The 18,921-nt window shown below is 41.9% G+C and overlaps 1 protein-coding gene across 1 annotated transcript in view; it reads left to right on the forward strand.

The window, feature by feature from the left end:
- Positions 1-18,921, forward strand: part of TEDC1 (tubulin epsilon and delta complex 1) — a 75,214-nt gene that overhangs the window by 54,195 nt on the left and 2,098 nt on the right. The window lies entirely within an intron of this gene.

Here is an 18,921-nt window from a genome sequence, read left to right on the forward strand (position 1 = left end):
ATTGAAGTGTTGGTAGGCAGCATTATAGACCAGCTGACAAAATGAAACGTGGCAGGTTGTCAGATAAAGAGGTATTTGCCCAAGAGTTCAAAAGGGTCTGGCATGGAAAAAGTGTGTGGAGAGCTAATCGCTCTCTTCCACTGTAAGGATAAGGAACTAATTAGGATCAGTTGGATAGGGACAGGCACAAGGAGCTGCTGCTTCACACAGAGTATGGAACTTCTTCCCACAGGGCACTGTGGATATAAGCAGTGTACGTGGATTGGAAATCTGTTGGACACATTTTTGGAAGATGAAATCTATCAAAGACTATCAAATATACAGATATGAATTACAAACTTAGGAAGCTGCGGGAGTACAAATCATTGCAGGCTTAGGGAATATTCTGAGGAAGTATCTCCATATATTTGCCTTTGTCTTATAGTCTTCTCTAGGCACTTGCTGTCAATCACTATCAGTGATGGGGTACTGGACTAGGCAGGTCTCTAGTGTCATCAGATTTGGTTGCTTTTATGGCAAAACGGACATGACTGTTGCAGGACAACTCAGACCTTGAATTCTAAAAATAAAACTTCCAATGCATGATTTCCAAAGCAAGATATGATCTGACTCCTCTTACGTATAACAATATATATGCTGTTAAATATTATGTTAAATATTTAATAATCACACTGAAATTTTTTTATGCTTAAATTCGGAAATGAAGCCCAAAAAGATTAACTGATGAATTCTTCACTGTACTTTGAAATAGATGCACTGATTGGCTTTGAATGATGGTCGGTCAAGTTCCAGTGTTTCTGAGATTCAGTGAATGTCATATGAGTTTATGACTGTGGGTAACAAATGGAGTGCATCTTAAGTGATAAACCATCTTTTTAACAACACACAAGTGTTTCCTCTTCTACATGCCCTGGGACAGAGTTGTTTTGTAACACTACAGAACAGCATTTTTTGGAATGCTGAGGGTCAGATGACTCTCCATCAATCCTCTTTATATCAACCCTTCCTTTGAATAGTGTTGGTGCTTATGTGATGCTTTCTGCCTGTAGTCGTCTTTTTTCCCCACAGTCAGGATGCTTGCTGAATGCAGGCTCCTCTATCAATTGTATGTTTCTGTACCCTTCAGTCTTTTCCCTGGAGAAATAAGCTTATCACTTATCAATCTTTCCTTCTATATTATTTTTTTAGCCAAACAAAGAGAAGATATAGTGGTAGCTAAAGTGGTCATTATCTCTAACTTTGTATCTTGTGATACTGAGACATCTGGAAATTATCTTGACTCTCATAAGCATGCCTGGCTGAGGGACAGTACAGTTTATTATAGCTCTTGTGCCCACTACCTTGTACTTCACAAAAACCATGATAATCCACAGAGTAATTATGTCTGTTGTTACCAGTAGGCCTGATGTCTGTGCCAGGCAACTGAGTAGAAACTGTTCTGAAGAACAGAATTGAGGGCACGTGATTAAACGTGATATACTGGGGAAGAGACAGCAGAGTTTTTGCAGAGAGGAATCATGAATCTAAAATCCGTTGGAGCTCTTTGAAGGGACCAGTGAGCGTGTGGGCAAAGGAGGTTGGATTGACATTGTTTAATTGCATTTACAAACGGCATTTGATAAAGTCCCTGAAAAGATTCTCAACACAAATAAACTGCCCACGTGGCTGTCTTTCCTCTTACCCTTGACCAAACAGCAGAGCAGGAAGCGGAGAGGAGGCAGCTGTGATCGATTTGCGGAGGTGGCCACCGGTGGAGCATCAGGGGCCCGTGCTGCTCAGCGTGTATCTAACTGCTCTGGGAAAGGAGGTGCATAGCGAGGTGCCCAAGTTGAGAGATGAGACTAAATCCCTGAGAGCACGTGAAGGACAACAGCAAAGGATTGTTGAGGGTCCTTGTACTGAGTAGTGAAGTGGTAAAAAAAAATGTCAGATGAAATTGCATGGCGATAAATCTAACAAAATGCATCTGAAGGGAGAATCATAATTTTACATGTGTCTTTTCTGATCTGACTGTCATGGCACGTGAATGAGCTCTTGGGGTTATAACAATGGTTCTGTGGAAATGTCAGTGGTGAGAAATAGTAAACTGAATCCTAAGAATTGTTAGGAAAGCAGAAGAAAGCAAAAATTAAAATATTCCCATCTGTTCCTGGAATGCCGTATGCAGTTCTAGTCCCAGTCATTAAAAAAAAAAAAAAAAAAAAGTGGTTGAGCTGAAAAGGCACAGGGAGGGGAAGCGATGATGACCCAAGTTGTGAAAGGGTTTCTCGGTGAGGAAATTTACCTAGGCTGGGGCTCCTTGCACTAGAAGAGGAGAGAATGAAGAGGGGTATCGCACTGGAGCAGGAGGAAATGTTTTTACTGTTCTTCTGATGCTCCTTGGTTTTCATGATGGGTGAACCCAGAGAGAATTACTGGACAAATTAATGAAGAAAACAATCTTTGTTAAGCAAGAAGTATGGGAAGTATTCTCTGGTCAGGAAAGTCCTTCAGCCACAATCTACTGGAGTTTAGGAAGTTGTATCTTCCAGTGAGGTATTGTTACATATTTGTCTAGTCCTAAACTTATTTCCTAGCTATTTGCTATTGAAGACTATTGGAGACAGTGCTGGGTTAGATGGAGCTTTGATATAGCAAGTTACAGTTGCTCTTTCTTTACATCCAGTTTTGAGCATCACAATTCAGGAGAGAAATTGGGGAGAGTCCAGAAGAGAAAAATGAAAATCACCATAAGTCTGGAATGTAAAGTCTTTGAAGGTCTTTATGTTAAAAATGGAAAGACTAAGGTGAGGTATATGATTCTTTGAATATGAAGAAGTTTTCTGTAGGGGAGAGATTTTTATTTTTTTTCCCCATGTCCTCAGTGAATGGGACAAGAATGTGTGTAAATCGCAACACAGAGATTCTAATTAGATACTAAGGAAAAAAATTCCTAATGCCCAGGGCAGAGAAATGTTTGAGTAGGTTGTCTGGTGAGCTGTGGAGTCTCCATTCTTGGACCCTGCACAAACCAGGTTATACAAATATCTGTCGGGGTGGCTGAAGAGGAGTTGGACCTGCTCTAAGACTGTGGATTGGGCTTGAAAACCTGTTGAAGTCTCTTTCATTTATGCAAGCCTGTGATTGATTGATTTTGGACTATGTAGAGGTTTTTCAGGTGTGTTAAAGTTATTGCTACGCCACGATGTCTGGTTTGCACCACTAAACACAACTGCTTATTATTTAGGATGTGGTTTCAGGGGCAACGTGTCTATTTGTTGCAAGTTTGATCATTTGCACACTGTGATTCTGGTAGTTAAAACTATTGATCTTAAATCTTTTAAAATTAAGGAACTTATTTTCCTTATTTTCTTTTGTTTGTTTCTGCCTGCCCCCAGCTCTTTCTTTGGTTATGTGCTTGGAATGACCCTGAAACCGTTTCCCCTTTCAGGGACATTCACTAGAAGACATCTGAACGTTGCTATGGATTTGGGTGATTTGTGTAGCCCTGATTAATATGACATTTTAACTGATATCCATCTCTAGGCAGCAATGTGTTCAGTATCTTGGAGGAGAAAAGGCATATGACAGAGGTGTGATCTGAATATGGGGCTTTCTTATTGTTAGCTTTGTTCTTTTCCATGCAGTACTGGGCAAATAGTCGTCATTTCTTTGGTGACGTTTTGGGGATTTGAAAATGATCAAAAAGTTGAGTGAGATGGTTAAGCTCTAAAAATGTTTCTCTTCTTAGAAACAAACTTAACTGTAAAAGATGAAATCTCCTAATTCCAGAAGAGAACTTGTTTGTTTGTTTGGTTGGTTGGTTGGTTTGGTTTGTTTGTTTGCTTTTTCCTTTCTGAATATTTCATGTTATCTACTCCTCTATTAGACAGCGGGATTTGATTTCAGTCTGTGTTAAGCATTCGGCATCCACAAGCTGGAATGCAGAGTATTTGACTTCAAGTGGTGATCGTTTCAGTTTTCATCACATAAATGCTCACACCATACTGAGCTTTTGTTGAAACTTGGGATATTGTATCTTGGGATCCTCTGTGTTCACTAGCATTTAAAAGCAAGCCAGACTCCTTTGAGATGGTGATATGATGAGATGGAGCTTGCTCATGCATACGCCTCTGAAGCGTAGCCCAGAAAGAGCCATTAATCTGAGCTTGAACACGCTCTTTCCACAGTAGAGTCCTCTCCAGAAATACTGGTGGCTGTCCTTGCACACTTGGCTCATGTTGTGCCTGAGTACCCAGAGTTGAGATTTTAAGAGGTTGTAATCCCTGGCCCACATCAGACCTCCTTAATGGCAGTGGAAGAGCACGCTGAAATCTCCATTTTGTCTTTGTGTATTTTTCTCCTTATTGGTCGCCTCCCCTTCCATTCAGTAACCTCTAACCTTCCCAAACTGTTGTATCCGCAGCCTTGATAGGGATGGGAGGATGCAGGGCTGCCCATTTTGGAAGAGACGCCCTTTGGATTCATAGTGTGTTGGGGAGGGGCTGTATGGGACAGGGATGTTTTGTTTTCTCTTGCTGGGGAGAGGGGAGGTATGGGGATGGTCAGTGGTGGTGGCAGGAATGGCCTGGGATACCCCATCAAGTGGGGATGGCGGGGGCTGAAACACAGAGAGGCTTTCGCTCCATCTCCAGAGTCCTGTAATTCACTCAAACTTTTTGCCACTGCCACCTCGTCACAGCACACTGCTGGAGACCTTGTAGAGCCTAATAAAAAAAGGAGATTTTTTTTCTAAGGATCTTAGATGTATAAAAGACTGAATGGTTTTTGATGCACTTTGATTTAAGGCTTAACTATGTGAAGTAGGGAAGCAGCTCCAGAGGCTGATGCTGAAACATAGTCCTACAGCCTTCTGGTTTTGGTTGGGTTTTTTTGTTTTCCTTACCGAGATTGAGTTGAATTTTATCTACTCAAAGAATTGCACTTCCAAAGCTTTTCTATATGCCTCATGATGAATTGGAGGGGGGGATGAGGAGCTGTGGGTACCCTAGTAGCCACTGCTAGTGCTTGGTGGCTGTGCTGTGTGTGTGGCTAACCTGCATGAAAATACAGGCAGGTGCAGTGTATGTATGTGGGTGAGGGAAATATAAAGTCTCATTATTTTCTTCACCATGTGAATGGTGAGAACACTGGTGGGGGTTGGACTGGCTCCTGGTGTGCTGCGTTCCCTCCTGCACTGGTGTGGGGCTGGGTTGTGTTTCTGCTGCCTTAAACCTGGGACTTGTGGCAAAGAGACAGCTGAGCTCTCACCAAAGAACTCTCTGAAGGCTTGTCAAAAGCTCTTTTTTTTTTTTTTTTTTTAAGCAAACTGTTCGCATTGCATCTTTACTGTTTCTGGTGTTTATTCTGGTTCTCTGGGCTTTTTGCTAATATGAAGATGTTAGTGTAGTGAGTAGTTAATTATCCAGGCTGTCTGGGGTGCAGGAAGTGGAGGAGTGGTAGGGAATGGTTCAGTGCCGCGTTATTTCCTCAGTCAGCACATTCCCTTCCCCTGCCCCTTCCCCGGTCCCAGAGCGTTTCTGTGTTCCACTTTGTATTTGCAAACCTCCATCTGGAGCACCGAGCAGCTGTCAGTGGAGCTTTTCATGCAACAAGAAATTGAAGAACTAGCAAGGCCACAAGAGCAGCTTTTGGAAATGCATGGTTGGCTGGGCCCAGATGCCTGGGTTAGGGGGAGGAAACCCAGAGAGATCAACAGAAACATCCATCAAAGGGAGCAATGGAGGACATGGACAGGAGGATGGCAAGGAGGGACAAGGCTAATGGCTTTTATGTGTGGTTCTTATTTAGTTAAATGTAGGATTAAATTTGTTGCTGATGGAATTACCATGGTGTTAGCAGATTTAGGTTATTAGAAAGCATGGATCTGCTGTAAACAGTAGGAAGTAAGATCCTAATGTTTGTATTCACTTTTTGCTCATGTATTTTCTTGCATTGGTTTATTTCATCAATATTCCTGGCGGGAGATCTGAGGCTGCTTGCTTCTGGTTAAGTGCCCATGGAGACTGCGGTGGAGATCCAAGTGATTGTTTCTGGAGGGCAGTGTGCTCTCTCGTGTTGGAAGGAGGAAAGAAGCCATCTCCGTGCATCAGTTCTCCGCTTAACATTTGTGTTAGACCTGAAGCCCCTAGTTAGCCTGGTTTAAGGCTGGCATACACGTGGAAAGTTACTGCAGATAAGCAGAGCTGGGAGATTTTTTGAAAGAATCTTGCTCACTCCTGAGAACTCTGTGCAGGTTGGTCAGACTTGAATAGTCAACGTTAAGCTTGCAGCATACAAAGAGATGAAAAAGATTAGTATTTATTCTTCGTTTGCAGATGCAACTTGCTGTGCAGATTGCTGAATGAGTGCTGAACTGTGTGAGAGACAGAGTGACTCTACCAGTTGCTAAATCAGCAAAGTGATTTCAAACACACACAAAAACTGTAACTGAAAATAAATTACCCAGCCTGACATTTTTCATAGGGCTTATATATTCTAAAAGACTCTAGCTCCTTAGGGAAGAGAGAAACATTAAAAACTTGAGTGCTGTCTCCTGTTATGTGTGCAGAACTCTGGGGTTTGAAGTAAGCGTGGGTGAAAGTTTTTCTTGCTTCCCAAAAGATGCTGTTTTCCCTTCCTTTGCCAAAATGCAGAATGTTTGCTCAGGTGACAGGATCAGTTAAAGTATAATCAATAACCAGTGTTAATATTTTACTTGCATTATTTGCTGAGATGTTGGATACCGACCAAGGCAATGAAACATGTAGTAAATGCAGCTGAAGAATTATACACCAATAAATTTTCGATGAGCTTTATTTAACAATAAACTGTAAAAAAAACCTATTCCAATGAGAGAACATGTTTTGTAGCCACTGTAAATGTTTTAGTGCATTTTTAAGAAATAAGTGTAGTACTTATGTTCTCACAGTTAAAACGCACAATAAAACATGGACGAAGACTAGGAACGCCTGTAGGGCGCAGATGTGCAAGGTATGTAAGATTGGACGTCCCAGCACCACCTTTATCTTTTGAATGTGAAAAGCTTGGAGGCTGATGGGTAGGATTTGAGGTACCTGTGACCACAAGGTTGCTGGATTTCAAGACTCTCTTGCAAGTGGTGAGCCACTGCAATAAATGTTGTCCTCCAAGGGCAATCTCTTGGGGACATAGCTAATTCTGGCTGACAGAGGCCATATTAAACACCATAGCCAGTGGCTGTATTTTAGAGCAGCTCTACCTGAAACACTATTAGTGTGTTTTACTGAACCTTTCAAAGTAGATTTTGGGGACAGTAACTTCCAGGAGGTATCTGGCTGCTTTACAGCTCCGGGCAGACTGTCGGGATGGGTTCCTCCTCTGTCAGCAGGAGTTACAAGCGTTGTATACTTTGCAGTACTGCTTGGTTTTTAGGTGAGTTGACAGAGGTGCTTTTAGAAGGACTGTTTGCATTCATGCATTCAAAGCTTAACTGTAAGTTTCCTTTTTTCTTAAAACCTTGGCCTTGTTCTCTGTCGTCTGCCCTGAAATTGAAGGTCCTTGATCATAAGAGAAAAAAGTATCCAACTCATTTCTGTGTCTTTGTCCCTTGTGCTTGTAGAAGAGCTGACATAAAAGTAAATCTGTAGTTTAATAGTCACATTTCTTCTTCCCAGCCAGAAATGCATCTAAATAAAGCTTTAGTACACTTCTGAGCTCAGAACTCACTACTTTTAACTCTTCGTCTTAGCGGCGCTCTCAAAACCCTGAGAGCTGTTTGATTTTTTTTTCCCTTTGCAGGCTAGCTGTAGCGCCCAGCCTTTGACTGCTGCAAGAATCACGGTGGCCATTCAAGCAGCTTCACATCCACCTACAGCTGCTACTTGCCATCAAAACTGTGAGCTAATAAGAGAAACTGCTGAATGTATTTTAAGAGTAGTGGCTTTAGAAAATGTCTGCTTTTTCACTGAAACTCTGCAAATGTTTTATGTAGACAAATCTCCACCTGGGAGTTATAATTCATTTGCCTCATGCCATAGTTGTGGATAGGCTGGGTTGCTGGAGCGACCTTTGTTGCTCTGGATGCACTGCTCCTGCCTCCCCCAAAAGCAGCAAGAGCAGCTGCAGGGCTGGGTGCTGGTGGAGGTTCTGCAGTGGTCATGCAAAGCCCCTGGAGGGGACAAGAGAGTGTTTTCTAACTGAAAACCAAACCAGTTTAGGGGTGAAGAAACTCCCTAAAAGTTGTGGGGGTTTGGGTTGGTGTGTTTTGGGGTTTTTTTGTGGGTTTTTTTCTTCATTTTCCTTGTAATTTTTGCATAAGACCAACCCTTTTCTGAGAATTTGTATGACTAGGTGGTAATACCTTCTTCTCATCTGTGTATTTTAGAAGTGGCTTGTATAAACATTCCTTCTTTTGGCTGTATATACAGGGACTACATTGCTTGAATTCATTTCACATCCTGTTCTCCCAAAGCAGGGTAATACAGAGAAGTGCAAGTCACAAGCAGCACTCTGTTTCTAAAGTGGCTACTTTCATGTTGCACAGTGATAAAGCTCTGCTTAAAACAAAGTGGGGCCCTGCAAGCCTCTGCAAGTCACTTAGATCTGAGATGATATCTCATATCATCAGTGTTTGTCTCTGCTGCCCAAGATAAAAGTTTGGAAGAACAAATTGAAAAATAAGTGAGCAATTTATTATACGAAGCAATACTTGTCTGTTGCCTTCCTTTGTAATTTGTAGTTGTCAGGGTCTTTTTCAAAGTAGCACTGCAGCCTTTTTGCAAGTGTCTAAATTACTTACACTGACATACTCTGGGTTTCATATCATATATTTTCAGTATGTGCCTATTACTACATTAATTTGTGTGATCTTCTAATTGAATTCAGGGATTTTGAAAAGTCTAGAGATAAAACTGTAGTTAAAAAGAAATGCATTATAAAAGGCTGGGCTGTTAGAATGGAAATTTTTTTATTACTGTAAAATGCTGAAGATTTATAATTTGGAGAAGGAAATAGGTGTTTATCTCTTATTCCCTGTGGTGCAAATTCAGAATTGTGTGGCATATGGGACTTTCGCAAGTCTGAGCTGTGTCTCCTTGTAGTCGATGGTAAAGAGCCTGCAAGTGTGATGCTCCTGCCTGGAGCTGTCCCACCTTCCTGAGAGCAGCAGGACCATGCTGGGTGGCAGGCTCACATATCTTCTCGGGAAGTAGCTGAAGAGGTTTAGATGAGCTCCTGGCTCCAGAGCACAATGATTCTGGCCATTTCTTGTATGCTCTTGCTGATGCTTCATGTCTGCTCTTTTTATGCTGGCATCGCTGGCATCCTCTTTAGCTGAACCGAGGTGATGCAGAAATTGCTGATTTCTTTGAAGACCATTTATTATTTTAAGATTTGTCCCTGGCTGGTTCTGCCCACAGAGTTGCTGCAATAAAATAATCACATTACATTTTTGACTCCCATCTATTTTTTTTTTTCTTTGAGTTCAGTTGTTCTCCTCAAAAGTTAACCACTGGAAAAACAAATTACTCATGCCAAAAACTCAGGAACAGAGAATTCAGAAAATATCCATACAACAGGAAACTTTTTTGTAGCTTTGTGGAAGAGGGATGTATCTCATGAGGCTTTCAGCATAGCTACCTTCATTCTGGGCTGTTTGCCTCAGGTATGTCCTTTAGCTATCCAACCCAAAGGCTGTCCTTGAAGCAGCTGCTTCTTTGTGCATCTCTTCAAGGGTAGGATTCAGTGCAGCTCTGTCGCAGGAGGAGAGCTGGGTGAGGTCCTTACTGTAAGCAAGTCTGCTCACACGGGCTCACTGCGCAGCAGTCAGAGTTCAGTTGCTTTTAGGCCTAAAAGGATTAATTTCCCTTTTGCTTTGCCTGTGTGATAGATATTTGTAGACTCTGCAAACAGGCAATGCTTTTATCAGTCATGTGCTTTTGTGTTTCGTATTGATATTTGGAGGTATATTTCGCATTTTTCTGGTAAAGACCCTGAAAAAATCTTAGTGCTGTTCTTTTCCTGTTTTCTTCATCCTATATCCTTTTCCTTTATCTTAAGCTAAACTGACTTTTTTGACCCCTATCAATGTGGTATTTGGATACATGAGTCTAAATACAGACCCATTTGATTATCTTTAAAAAAAGGGGGGGAGGGGGGCAAAAACCCCCCCAAAACAAACCAAACAAAACCAACAAAAATGTTGTCCATTCAGACAAGATCAGGTTACTCCTCTTTATGAAATTATTTCATTCAAATGCTTTAATTAACTTGTAACTTTCCATTACTGTGCTTCCTCACCATCTAAAAGCTTTCCGTTGGAGAACAGCATGGATGTCGTTCTAAAGGCTTACGGAATGCTTTGCAGTATTCAGTGTATAATAAAAGGAAGCACAGAGCAGCAGTGCCCTGCCAGACTGCTGTGGTAGCTGTTCTCGTCGGATGCAGCTATGTGCTTTCCTGGTGTTAAAACTATATTTTTAGTTTCTCCTCAGAGGACTCCTCCCCCAGTTAAAAGATGGCCTCCCGTTCTTAGATAAAATAGGTACAGTTGCCTCTCTGTGGCTTCCCTGTCGATTTGTTTTGGAATGACAATAGGTGCGCCTGGGAGCTAGCATTTGAATAGTGAATGTCTTGCTTAAAATGCATAAGATGGAGATGCATACATTCCTCTCTAATTGCAGGAAATTGCAAATCCGGGCAAAATTTGGAATGCAGCTGCTTGTATAATTACATCTTCTGTCAGTTGCTATAGCTCAGCTTTACAACCCTTCTAACATCTCTTCATAGTTTACGGTACAAATAATGCCCCCATTAATATTACTTTGGGATCACCCCTTTCATTTATTTGCCACCAATTCCAAAGGCCTAAGATTTTTCCTCTTGCTGAACTAATAACGAGTGTTAGTAATTATATTAAGGTGAAATTTTGCTTTAGCTGTTATAATTATTGGTAAGCCAAAAGAAATTGAGTTTCTTACTGTTGCTGGGGTTTGGGTTTAGGAAGAAATACCTATGCACGTACCTCAAACCAGTTTGATCTGCCTACAGCATCAGGTTTTGGATATGTGCAAACCTTGCCATTTCACGGCCTCATGAAATAGAAGGTAACGGTAATGGGTCATGGAAAAGTTGTTAGGTTATTGGCAGCTAAGTATTGCTGTCTGCTACTGGTCATTAAATGACAGCTAAAATAAGATCACAATTCAGAGCTTAATGAAATGTGTTGGCCCTGCTTATACCACCATCACAACTGGAAAATGATTGAAAGGTTGGAAAGGATTAAAGGAGGGGTAATAAAGGAATTATTTGGTCTGTCTTTTTGAGAGGTGAGAAAAGTGTAATTTAACCAAGGCAAAGTTATAGCTGGATCGTGTTCTGCAAGTTCTTAGACAGAAGGGGAGTTTTGAGGGTATAAGACTTCAGATGAAAGATAGTGTAAGAAGACCCAGTGGCTGAGGCGGAACTCACTGAAAAGGGGCATGTTTTTGACCATAAATGTATTTCCCTGCTGAGATAACACAGTGATAGGGTATTTTCTTGATCTGGTGGAGCCTGTGTTTAAAAACCCAAAAGTATGTGTTTCTAGAAGAGACCCTGTAGCTTACTGAAATGTAGTAGAACAGTGCAGAAATTACTAGGCGAGATACTGTAGCCTGTGCTTTCTGGTAGGTTAGACTAATCAAACAGTTTATTATGACTTTAAATCCATAAATGCATGAGCATTGGTATTAAATGGGCTATTTCAGAAGAACATCAAGTATCTTTGTGTACGATCAAGGATCTCACAAGAAGAAAGAAACCTCATTTAGGCAGGACAGTGTGGGAAGTGTTCAGCTATTAAAATAGAAAATGATGGTTTCCAGCGTTTTTAACTGGTTGCTCTTCAGTGTGTAGAAATTGCTGCAGAAAATTAAAAACCTTGAAAGCTTAGAGCAAAGAAGCTTGATTCAATGAGACAAGTTTTATAGAGCTGCAGTACTAACTCTGTAACTTTCTTAGAGGTTTGAAATTACATTTGGGCAAGTTACTATAAGACATGAATTTGAAATTAGGGTAAGGTATTTTTTTATAGTAAGACACCTGCTTACTCAGTGTTGTAGTGTTTCCAGAACAGCTGATTGCAGATATTGCTTTTGCTTTAACTTGTGGGTTTTTTTGTATAAACAGCAAATGCCTTTAGATGTTTTTCTGAAGATTGGGAGTCTGATTTTCTTGGAAGTCACTCTTCAGCAAATGTTTGAACTTCATAGGCTCTGCAGGGTCCTGTCCTCCCCTGCTCCGTAATTTTTCCCTGAAGTAGGAGCTGCAGGATTTGATTTTTCCATCACTTATGCATTCACAGCATCCCTTGAAATGGTGCCTTTCTCTGCTTCTCTGAGGCTGAATGGGTCACTGTCTATAGCTAAGGAAGGAAAGCATTTGTCATACACTTAACCATGATCGTTCAAAAAAAAAAAAAAAAGCAAACATTTTTGTTAAAAGAAACTGGCCCCCTAGCCAAATTATTGTTTGTTTATTGTTAAAGAAGTGCAAAGCCCTCACCCTACTTATGCGTGAAAAAGGTTTTATTTTTGTGCCTTTGAAGACACACAAGCACATAAAACACTTGGGTTATTCATAACTGTTCTGTTCTGTACAGAAAACAGTGACGAACATGGAGAGCAACGGTGTTGGCTTGTTCAGTTCTTGCCATCTCTCTCTGCTTGGGCATCTTCTTTCACAGACAGACCATGGTGCATGTTTTTCAGCTTTGCTCTGTGTGCAGCAAGGTGCAGAATGCGTATTATATAGCCAGGAAATTCTTGTATAGGAGCACAAAGAGGTTGTGGGTGGAAATTGTGGGATCTCTGTGACTATTTTTATTGTATTTCACTTTTATTTAATACTTATAGATCTTTCTGCTCTGCTTATAGTGGACTCTGCTCTTCCCCCTTCTATGTTATTGATACTTTTGCTTATTATTTCCTTTTGCTCTTTCCTTTTGTACTTGGTGCTGTTTTTTCAGTGCTGACAAGGAGGGCTTTCTTAAAAGTAGTCCCCAAATCCTGCTCTATCCTGTTTTCTGTATCCCGGATAGACTGTCAGCTGGGATTGCAGTTCTGCAAGGTTTTTCTTGGGGGGTGCGAGGGGGTGGTGGTGGAATAAACACTAGATATAAACTGTAAGACAGCAAAAGGTATAAATAATGATAATTTATAAAGTGTTATTCAGGCTTGTACTGATTAAAGACAAGTGTTCGCAAGGTTCAGCCCCTGGACTGATCTGGATTCCACTCTGGAAACTGAAAATTCCTAAACTAGCCTTAATTTGCAATGCCTGGTTTCCAGCGCTCAGCTGTCAGGATTTCTGCGTGGCATCCATGCTGGCAGTCTTTGAGCCATTCCAATATCTCCGTGCTTATCCCGCTTTCATTTTTTACTTATAGATCTTTATCTATAATTGATGCTTGTCTGTTGAATGAGAGTCTGCTCAACATACATGGAGACTGAGAGCTCTGGGCAGCTCCGCTAACCTGGGGAACGCCTCTCAGTGCCTGTGCTTGGGATATTGCCATGTGCTGGGGGGCTGTTTGGAGCCAGGCAGGTGAGTGCACTGGCTGACCTGGCAGATCTTTTCTATTTCTGCAGTCTGGCCCCTCATTAATCATATATTTCCAAGCTTTTAATATTTCACTTCATCCTTTTCAACTCCCCAGGTACTGAGGGCCATCTTAGGCGTGATAGCTTTAAAATAAAGCTCAGAAATGAGCTTCCTTTAGGAATAAAAAATTCTGCAAGTCAAATGCTGTTTGGTGTTTTTGGAGGGACTAGGTGAGTTTATGAAAGGTGTTGAGTGATTATGCCCTGATAGCAAAAGCAGTATGACTTGGTGGCTTAGATATTGCATCCATTTGTATTTCCTAATTTCCTTTCACTCCCCAACCCAAAAATACAAGATCTGAGATTTTTCTGTTTGTTCCTTGTGACTCGGAGCACAAAGGAGCAGGCTGCACTGTGTTTTCCAGCAAAGGCAGGCATCGCGGTTTGTAGTATCTGTACAGAATGGCAAGAATAATTTGTATTTCATGCTGTATGCATATGGGGTCTTCTCCCTATTCATAAGAGAAATATGAGAGAGAATGAGTGGACAGATAGGACTGGAGCAGAAAATGTGCCATTTCTAGGCTTGTGCAGTTTGTTTTTCTGAACAATACCGTTATTATAGCCATTTCTGCAAAACTCCTAGAATAATTTGAAGAGATTGCGATTTAAAAATAATGACATGATTCGGGTCTTTATCATCCACTTCAAAAGGAGCTCCAACAATTTGGTTTGCTGCTCCTTCCTCGAAGCTGGCAACAACATGATCATGAAATAGAAATGCTCCTATGCCTCCCCCCGCTCTCTTCCTCGAAAGAGGTGTTTGGACCTTTGCTGCTGCATTTTAAACTTCATCTCTAGCTAGTAGCTTCCTTCGGGTATGTAACTGAGAGGCAGAGCATTCATTTGCTTTCTGAGGCTTTCAGGTTGCCATGTCAAGTTTTAACAAGCTGAAATATTGACTTCCAGCATTTGGAAGATCGTCACATTTGTTAGGTCATTACTGAAAATTATTTAAATAATGTGATGTGGTTATCTAGATCTCTTAGCATCTCTTTGGGATGTCTTGCGTGTTGGTAAAATTCTCTCCAAATAAGTTCACATCCAGCTTGCTTTTTAGCAGAAAAAGAACCATTTTGTGCATCATTTTTACCGCACTTTTCATTAGCGAGCTGTTAAAACTCTGAGACAGATCAGCCTCTCGGGGATGTTTGAGCCACATGGAATGAGACACAAAGCGCTGGGAAGCTCATTACCAGCAAGGTGCAGGCAAATGTGAGGGAACTGAGGAAACCACAGCAGTAATTGTGAAGGGCTGGAAGGTCTCCTCTTTGAGGAGAGATGAAATGAGCTAAATGTGTAGGTCAGCTAAGGTCTGATAGAAGTAGACTAGATGGGCAACTGAAAGACTGGGACTGTCCACATGACAAACATCCAGAGAAAGTGAATCTGGGTATTACTGTTCTGGCCTCAAAACAGTGGAACATGCAAAGAAACTGGAAGACAGCTTATTTAAAATGTGTGACACATTGCCTTTTCCATGATTTGCCCACTGAACTCATCCCTATAAAATTTATTCAAAGCCAGAAGATTCCCAGGACTGAAAATAGCTGAGATACTACTGTCTGTCCTTTTCATCCAGACAGCTATCTTAGGTTAGAAGAAATTTTAGAGAAGGTAGGGGAGAGGAAGTGCTGGGGAAGTTAATCATCTGTGTAGGTGTCTCCAGGCTTGAGGTTTCTCCTGTGCATCAGTGCGTAAATTAATCCTCCGCGGCAGGGACTGAGCCGGGTTGCCTGCTCAGCCTGTTTCTTGGATGTGCCTCACCTCACTGCCCCTTTCCCCGCTGAACATGGCAGCGTCGTGGACCGGGCCCATCCTTTTCTGTTTCGGCTTGGCCATTTTCCTCAGTCAGACCTCAGCCTGAAGGTTTTGGGAAATGCAGCATCAGTCATGGCGCTGTCCCTGGGGAGATGGAAAATCCTTTCCGCACTTGATGGATGTCCCGCCTGGCTTAATTCTGCAACGTCAGGAACTAGAGGCTGCCTGTCTCTGCCCACCCTCTGGCCGATGTTGAAGAGATCTCTTTTATTCTAGTGCTTCTTCCTTTGCATATTCCTGCGTGTGAATCTGCCATCAGTGTCTGTGCACGCTGTAACCCTTTGCACTGTGCCAGGCTCAGGAAGGGCAGCACGGGCTGTCACTTCACTCCCTTTTTGGTCTGATCTAAGATGCAGCAGTCCTATCTGCAACTGCACTAGCTCGTTGGCTTCTCCTTAGAACATGAAAATTATTATAGTCTTCCCTTTAGCTTTTAGTTTTTAATACCTTTTGAAAACGTACGGTGGTCTTTTGGAAGACTTAAGTTATTTTAAAGGAAATCATCTGGGAGCACTCGGGGCAGTTTGGCCACTATCCTGTCCCAAACAGTGGTCGGTGACATGGTGAGGCGAAGAGCTAGAAGGAACTTACCAGGAGTACTTGCCTCGGTTTACACTCATGGCATCTGTCCATCTGCATCTCTCATAGGGCTGGTGAGGACCCTTCGTGCCATGGGAGGTTCCTGCTAGCTTATCATGGTCTTGGGAGTGTGAAACCTGGTAGGGTATGTTGACCCTGGAGCACGCAGAGAGACACAGCACGCTTCCATGGACTCAGTTGCAGTGTCTGTGAGTGAGTGCTCTGTTGTGCTGTTGCGAGCAGCTAACCAGATCAGTAGTCGCTGCAGAGCGGGATATGTGTCGGTTTGAAGATGCTGATTCCTCATCAGCTGGTTCCCTCTACGCTTGGCGTGGCTTTTCTCAAAATGCACCGGGTCCCTTTGGGATGAGGTTGGTTCTGTAGAAGTGGAAACTGTGATTATCATGGCAGTATATTTATTCGGAGAGGATGTACAGCAGTTGTCAGACAGTACTACGTACCTAATTGGGAATTCAACTTCCAGCTGGTAGATTGAGACTGAAAGGTGGAGCTGTGGGATAGAGATGGGCAGGCACAAAATGCTGAGGCTCCTAATCTTTTACAGTATGTTTGTTTAATACAAAGTGGTCTGCTGAGATTGTTTTGCAGTGTAGAATAATCATTGTGTGCTGACTAATGGGAGACAGCAAGCTGTTGAAGAGCATCAATTAACCATACAGGAGGAGGTTATTGAGTATTTTCACAAGCATTCAGGATGTGAAGAGTAAAGAATATTACTTGAAGGTAACCCTCAGAGATTTTTAGCTGTTGAAATCTACAAACGGCAATAAGAGTATTTGTGGACATACACATGGTTGCAGAGCTTACCAGGAAAAACAGTGCAAAAAAGAACTTGAGCTAGCTTTCCAATTCCAGATTGTGCTGATACAAAATAAATAGTGCTTTGCTAAACTTGTTCTCGTATTTCATATTCATTATTTTGAAAATTTTTCCTGTTAAATTTAATCTAATGTTGTCCCAGGAAATGTTCATCCTCTTTACAGAAGATAACATGTGCAGTGCCCTTCTGATATTCAGATGTTGGAATTTGTTATACTTCTGCTTCCCTGACTGCTCTTAGAGTTAGGCTGTTGTCCTTGTCCTTACAGCTGCTCCTGCTTCAGTATAGTAATTCCTATTCCTGCTATTGCTATGAGTTGAAACTCAATGCACTTAGTGCTGGGAGGAGCATGCTCTTCCATCATGTGCCTTGCACAATGGATAATAAAATTGTCCAATTTTGGCCGGTGGAGAATATGAAAACCTATGTTTCATTAGGAATACTTTTATACAGCCCTACTCATATTCTGCCTGAGTTTAATGCAAAAAATAAGTAAATTTTGTGGGCTCTGTTTGCTGAGTGATTTTGTTCTTTGTAACTTACGGCAAATTTTTCCCGTCTTGGATTCCAGTGTTAAAACCGCTCTGTGGAAACGTTTTCCATTTATTCATAGGCAGAGGGGAGATCAGATAACGTTGAATTTATTTTTTCAGTTTTGTTTCTTCTAAAGTGGTGTTAGAGAATTAGACCTCCGATATTCTTTTAGCCAACAGCAAGAGATGTCCTGGGATTCCTTGGGGATTATAATAAAGAGGGACCCTTGGTTCTTGGACAAGGGCAAAGATAGACTTCTCTCAGCTTCAACTCTCTATTCAAATGCCTTAATCGACAGACGTCTCCTTTAACAGATGGTTCTGCATCAATAAAGACTTCAACGTGTTAGGAAAAATTCAGAGAAACTTACTCCTTTTCTGATTTGATTGATTTTTCTTAATCTTTTCTGAGCAGGGGTGGGGGGAGGAGGGGAGAATAACACATCAGAAGACTATGGAGGGGATTAATTACTTGTCTGCAAAGCTCATGAAGATATTCTGGTGAAAGACTTGGGATAAGTGAGTGAAGTCCTGGTGAACTGGCGTCAGTGGGGAAATTTAAATGTGACTGCAGCCCTCGTGCCTGCAGTGTTTCTCACAGTAAGAGAATGTAATATGAGCTCCTCTATGTCAAAAGCTTCTGAATTTGTTTCAGTAATGAAACCCTCCCTACTGATCTATGGAAAAAATCCTTTTTTCGCCAGATACGGCAGCTGGTTTGACCCTGAGCATTTGTAGCTTGGCAGTGGCAAAGACGGGGGGGGCTTTGCTATCTTAGGAATCTTGTCCTTACAGCTGGTGCTGCTTTGAGCTCTGACTGATCTCTGGTGCTTCACAGAGATGCCAAAATATCCCTGACTTTACAGGGAGCTTGTCAAAGCTCTAATATGTGAGATACTAATATTTTAATGCAGATCTGCAGATTTAAAACCCCAAGGAGTTGTTCAGCTTCACCCGTGGCCAGGGAAGGGAGGGGTTGCAGAGCAGTTTCAAGGCTGGAAGGAGGTATCATTAGCACTGAGCTTGACCAGGGTTGAGCTTTGGCCAAAGGATTCATCCCTGGAGCTGCAATGAAGCATTTCATGGTTCATTATCCTCACAGTAGGAAACAATGTCTTATTCTGAAGCTGAATATCTAACTCAAATATTCATCCATTTGATCTTCTTATGGCTTTGTCAGCAAAGTCTGGTGTCTCACCACTTTCTTTTCCGCTTTCTTTTAGGATCTAAAACAAATTATCTATCTGTCTCCATGAACGGAATAGTTTGAGCTCTTGAAGTTTCATACTATAAGGCTTGTTTTCTGGGCTGCGAGTCATTGGGTGACCTGCCTTTGAATCCTACTCTGTTTCCCTGTGGTTTTTTGAAGCATGAACTGCAGAACTGCGCACAAGTTCCAGGAGGGCTCTGGGATTTGTGCAGGTTGCAGAGGCAGCATCGCTTTTCTGCAACTTTGCTGCTTCTTGGCTGAGCTCATTTGGCAGCTTGTTGCCGTAGCAGAAACAGAAAATGCCGTCAGACCAAGAACCATTTCCCTGAAGGCCTTAGC

The sequence above is a fragment of the Gymnogyps californianus genome, chromosome 8, assembly GCF_018139145.2.
Source record: "Gymnogyps californianus isolate 813 chromosome 8, ASM1813914v2, whole genome shotgun sequence".
NCBI lineage: Eukaryota > Metazoa > Chordata > Aves > Accipitriformes > Cathartidae > Gymnogyps > Gymnogyps californianus.